Genomic DNA, 5,807 nt, shown 5'->3' on the forward strand with positions numbered 1-5,807 from the left:
AGTGGAGAAGACTTTTGGCGCCTTAGATGCAAAATTGAATATATATGTCCCTCGATGTCTCTAAATATGATTTGAATATGAATAGTTTATTCATAACTTGAAACACAAGTTGAGATGACCCTTGATAATGATTTTTGCATAACAGTAAATCGGGAAGATGGTTGTGTTGTCTTGGTGCCTTCAATGCAAAATTGAGTACAAGTCACTTGATGTTCCTTAATTGAGTTTATATCTCTCAATGTCTCTAAATTGAGTTTATGTCCCTCGATTTAGAGAATCGTTACACCAATCAGAGAAAACTAAATTGACGTTGTTCCCTAAACGACCTATAAACCAAAACTAATAAATATAAAAAATTTGATCTACTAAATAAGAAAAAAAAAAGAGAAGTAAAGTATACATTTATTGGGTACATCATAGTAACTAAATTTCAAATTTAGAATATTTTATTATAAAGTATACTACATCGACTTTTTTTTATTAGAGTAAGAACTCATTCCTTTCTTAAAAAAAAAAAAAAGAGTAAGAACTCATTCGTCCATACATGGAATCTCTTCGATATGTAATTTATTCAATAGATAAAGATGGCAATATTTAATCTCTTAAAGTCTAGTTCGGTATATCTTATGCCACGAAGACTCCTCGATTCATTTTGCCTTGTTAAAACAAAAGACGCCAACATTTTTTCTCATAGCAAATAACCTTGCCAGCCTCAGCTACTGGGCAATCCTCCTGAGTTTCGCAATCAATTGGGTCTATAATGAAAAAACAATTTAAAACAATGATACTAAAATGAGATAAAATAAAGTGTACAAACTACAAACTAAAGACGGAAAAGTTTGAAACGGATGGAAAATATAACTTACATTTTTTGTTCATTGCAGCAACAACAAGAAATATCGAGAAAAAATAAATAATGGCATGCACAAACTTAAGAGTTTTAACCATATTTTTCTCTCTTCACAATTAACAACAAATAGAATATGATGACCAATTTATAATATATGATGATATGAAGTGCTTGTTGTGTTAAAAACACTGAAATTTTTTAGTGCTTAAAAAACCCTATTTGAAAATATAATCATAATTATGTGTCTCTTAGGTAGATCAAAATGTTGTATCTGTTCTTTTTTTAAACCCTTATTAAAAGGGTAACGTAAACAAACTTGCTAATATTGGAATTTGGAAGAGTCATTTTTTTTAAACGCTTATTAAAAGGGTAACGTAAAAAAACTTGCTAATATTGCTACTATTTCTGGAAAGTGCCAAGTTTTGAATCAAGTACCTCTAGGTTGCAAAATAACTTATCAACCAAGTGACTACTTTGGAAACAGGCTAATATTAATATTACTCCTAGTAATAGTCTCTGCTCTCTATAATGTTATCGAATTTTGGTTTACCGGCCCCCTCACTAACCATGTCACATCATCATTTGTGAGGAATTTTAAGCCAGCATATTCAATAAGGGGCTAAAATGACATAATCTTGACATTATAAGGAAATAATCCTGAAAAAAAAAAATATTAATGAGGATAAACCAAAATTCGCTAACATTACAAAATATAAACATTATTTTATCCATATTATAATTAAGTCATATCCCCGGACAAAAAAAAAAGTCATATTAAATTATCATCTTCTACGGATAGAAAGGGCAAATTTATTTTAAAATTAAAATAGGCTTAAATGCAGTTTTGCCCCCCTATTTTGATTAAATCGGAATTTTACCCCCCCTGTTTTAAAATGCGGACTTTTACCCCCTGTTTTATAATTTTTTGGATTTTGCCCCCCCTAAAATTATGATTTCAAGTCACAAATTCAAAGCTTCGCACACAACATAATTTGGATCAATAATTCACCAAACGAATATCGAAATGACCGTAATCGAGTTATCTTTACACAGAATCAAACCCCACTAAATTTGGAGTTACAATGAGAGATTAATTACCGTTTTAGTGAAGGTATGTCCCCCAAAATTCTGCACAAAATATGCTTTCGAGGCACAACTTCAAAGCTTCGCACACAACTCAATTTGGATCAATAATTCACCAAATGGATACCGAAATGACCATAATCGAGTTAGCTTTCCACAGGATTAAACCCCACTAAATTTGGAGTTACAAAGAGAGATTAATTACAGTTTTAGTGAAGGTCTGTCCAATTACTAATTTTGCAGGAATCTACTTATGACCTTTAAATTCAACATCGTCTACCAAACACATCGTAACTCCAAATTTGACGAAATTTAAATGACAACAAGGGTAATTTCGTTAGCTTTCCGGAAATGTAAATACTATTGAAAAATGAGCTACAAGGTGAGAGACATGACAAAAATACCAGTAGTAGTTCCATACATTAATTGATTTGGACAGACCTTCACTAAAATGATAATTAATCTCTCTCTGTAACTCCAAATTTTGTGTAGTTTGATTTTGTGGAAAACTAACTCGATTTCGATCATTTCGGTACAAGTTTGGTGAATTATGGATCCAAATGGAATTATGTGCGAAGTTTTGAAGTTGTGACTCGAAAGCAGATTTTGCGCAGAATATTTGGGGGACATACCTTCACTAAAACGGTAATTAATCTCTCTTTGTAACTCCAAATTTAGTGGGGTTTGATTCTGTGTAAAGATAACTCGATTATGGTCATTTTGATATCCTTTTGGTGAATTATTGATTCAAATTGAGTTGTGTGCGAAGCTTTGAAGTTGTGACTCGAAAGCAGATTTTATGCAGAATTTTGGTGGACATACCTTCACTAAAACGGTAATTAATCTCTCTTTGTAACTCCAAATTTAGTGGGGTTTGATTCTGTGGAAAGATAACTCGATTACGGTCATTTCGATATCTTTTTGGTGAATTATTGATTCAAATTGAGTTGTGTGAGAAGCTTTGAAGTTGTGACTTGAAAGCAGAATTTTAGGGGGGGCAAAATCCAAAAAATTATAAAACAGGGGGGGTAAAAGTCCGCATTTTAAAACAGGGGGGTAAAATTCCGATTTAATCAAAACAGGAGGGGCAAAACTGCATTTAAGCCATTAAAATATAATAACGTACAATTGGTGTGATAACGTAATTATGCACAAGTTGAAGTACCGCTCAACTAAATTAATAGTACCTAAAATTTTCAAGTGAAACCTATCAAAAAAGAATTTGAAACCTATTTAAGGTGCTTAGGCTTTCTAATTGGACCAATTTTTTTTTTTTTGTATAAGTAAAAGGATTGAATTAAAAGGAGTGCAAGGGGCACTCAACCCTTATAAAAATTCGGAAAACCATTAGATGTTTAGAATACAAACTAATGGATCGTTACACCAGTCTGAGAATACAAAGGAAGGATTAAGTTTTATTCGACCTACAAACCTAACCCAAGAAATAAATATAATCTGATCAACAAGTGAGACCAAATGATTTTAATCTGTACACGTAACGTGAAACTCATACACAAATTTAAATATGACTAATGGAGCCGCCCCAAGAGTATTGACGCCACCGTACATTGTTTGAAATAGCTAGCGCTATCGGTACTCCGTTGTTGTTAGATGAAACTACTAAAACTCGTACTAAAACTCCGTTGTTGTTTCAAACTTGCAGTGGTATATGAACGTTTGCCTGATTTTTCTACGCACAGTGGAACTACAGGTCATAGTGTTCAAGCTTGTAACTGCCTGAAATCGTGTGAAGCGAAGATTGATAAATGTGACAAAAAGATTATCACAATCAAAAAGGAAGTTGCGAACATGCAATACTTACCAAAAAAGAAGGACAATGTCTTAGCTAGCACTTCTGTTGAAGTGGAAAAAAAAAATCAGCAATCCAATTTGATAGAAACACATGAGAGAAAGAAACAAAACAAGGAGCATGAAGCAGAACGCCAAGAAGCACATGAGAGCCCCAAAATTTCAAGTAAGGATAATGGCACAATCTCGGATGCTAATGATGGAGTTGTTGTCCAACATCCAACCTTCTTTAGTATGACATTGTTCTTGAAGATATTCAAATAAATGATATGGTACTGCAACAAGTGACCACTGATGTTTTTAACGAATGAGAAGAAATTGAATATTGTTTCTCATGTGCAAAAGATCATAAGCATCCAGAGCATATATAGAAGAACTGAAGCAACAACACTGCACTTGCTTAGACAGACTAGTTATAATGGGGGTGTTGAAAAAAGAATTAAATAGTTGAAAGTGTTGTAGTGGATTGTTGAAGGGAGTGCAGAAAGTGAGGTGGATTGTTTGAAGTTGAAAAGATTCAATATGTTGAATGAGGAGGGTGCGGGATCACATGTAACACTTGGCAAAATATTATTGGTTGATGTGATTTTCAGATTTTTATTTCATCATAACTATTTGGGGTCAATTATTTTATAGTAAATTTATTTATTTTTCACCAAAATTCATAATTTTTTTTTTTGTCTATAAATATAGACTTAGTTCATTTGATTTGGACACAGAGAAAAAAAAAATGATATTTTTTCCTCTAATTTTTCTATTTAGCTTTCAATAAACTCTTGTTTGTAGCTCTAAATATCTTTGGCTTAAATGTGGTTTTACCCCCTGTTTTTAAAAATGCGGAATTTTACCCCCCTATTTTAAAATACTGAATTTTACCCCCCTATTTTATAATTTGTTGGATTTTGCCCCCCACCAAAATTCTGCACAAAATCTGCTTCTGAGCCTCAAGTTCAAAGTTTCGCACAGAACTCAATTTGGATCAATAATTCACCAAACTGGTACCAAAACGACCGCAATCGAGTTAGTTTTCCACAGAATCAAACTCCACTAAATTTGGAGTTACAGAGAGAGATTAATTACCATTTTAGTGAAGGTATGTTCAAATTAATTATCATATGAAACTACTACTGGTATTTTCGTCATGCCTCTCACCCTGTACCTCATTTTTGAATACTAATTACATGTATGGAAAGCTAACGAAATTACCCTTGTTGGAATTTCAATTTCGTCGAATTTGAAGTTACGATGCGTTCGGTAGACGATGTTGAATTTGAAGGTCACAAGTAGATTTCTGCAGAATTAGTAATTGGGCAGACCTTCACTAAAATGGTAATTAATCTCTCTCTATAACTCCAAATTTAGTGGGGTTTGATTCTGTGAAAAGCTAACTCGATTACGGTCGTTTCGGTATCAGTTTTGTGAATTATTGATCAAATTGAGTTCTGTGCGAAACTTTGAACTTGAGACTCAGAATCAGATTTTGTGCAGAATTTTGGTGGGGGGCAAAATCCAACAAATTATAAAATAGGGGGGGGGGGTGGTAAAATTCCGCATTTTAAAATAGGGGGGTAAAATTCCGCATTTTTCAAAACAGGAGGGGTAAAACTGCATTTAAGCCAATATCTTTTTAGTGAAATGGATCCCAACAATAACTTTTTTTGTTACTAATACTAACCAACAATATTCCTTTTAACACCCAAAATTCTTGTAATTACCCATTTTAAATTTTTATAATTTTATTTATTTTAATAATGACTATCTCTATATCTCGTGTTTATTACTTGCATGAAAAAAAATTAATTAAACAAGTAAAATTTAAAAAATAAATTCAAATAAATTATTAAATTAGAAAAAAAATTATTTAACTCTTAATTATTTTAATTTAATTTAAATGGATAATTATTATTACCATAGTATAATCACAAGGACAAAAACATAAAAGAAAATAAGAATATGAAATAAAAGTGGTGGGATAGGGTGCTGAATTTTATTAAACAAAACCATTATAATTGATAAAAGTTAAATGTGTGTTGAATTATTAGATGAAAAAGAGAGAAAATAATGT

At 32.0% G+C, this 5,807-nt stretch overlaps 1 long non-coding RNA gene across 1 annotated transcript; it reads right to left on the reverse strand.

The window, feature by feature from the left end:
- Window positions 1-370: 370 nt before the first annotated feature.
- On the reverse strand, window positions 371-1,194 carry LOC123909158. Its single transcript, XR_006809841.1, has 2 exons — window positions 867-1,194; window positions 371-755 (listed from the first exon to the last, which is right to left on the reverse strand). It is a non-coding gene; the product is annotated as an uncharacterized LOC123909158 (long non-coding RNA).
- Between the last annotated feature and the right edge of the window lie 4,613 nt (window positions 1,195-5,807).

The sequence above is a fragment of the Trifolium pratense genome, linkage group LG2 (genome assembly GCF_020283565.1).
Source record: "Trifolium pratense cultivar HEN17-A07 linkage group LG2, ARS_RC_1.1, whole genome shotgun sequence".
In the NCBI taxonomy this organism is placed as follows: Eukaryota; Viridiplantae; Streptophyta; class Magnoliopsida; order Fabales; family Fabaceae; genus Trifolium; species Trifolium pratense.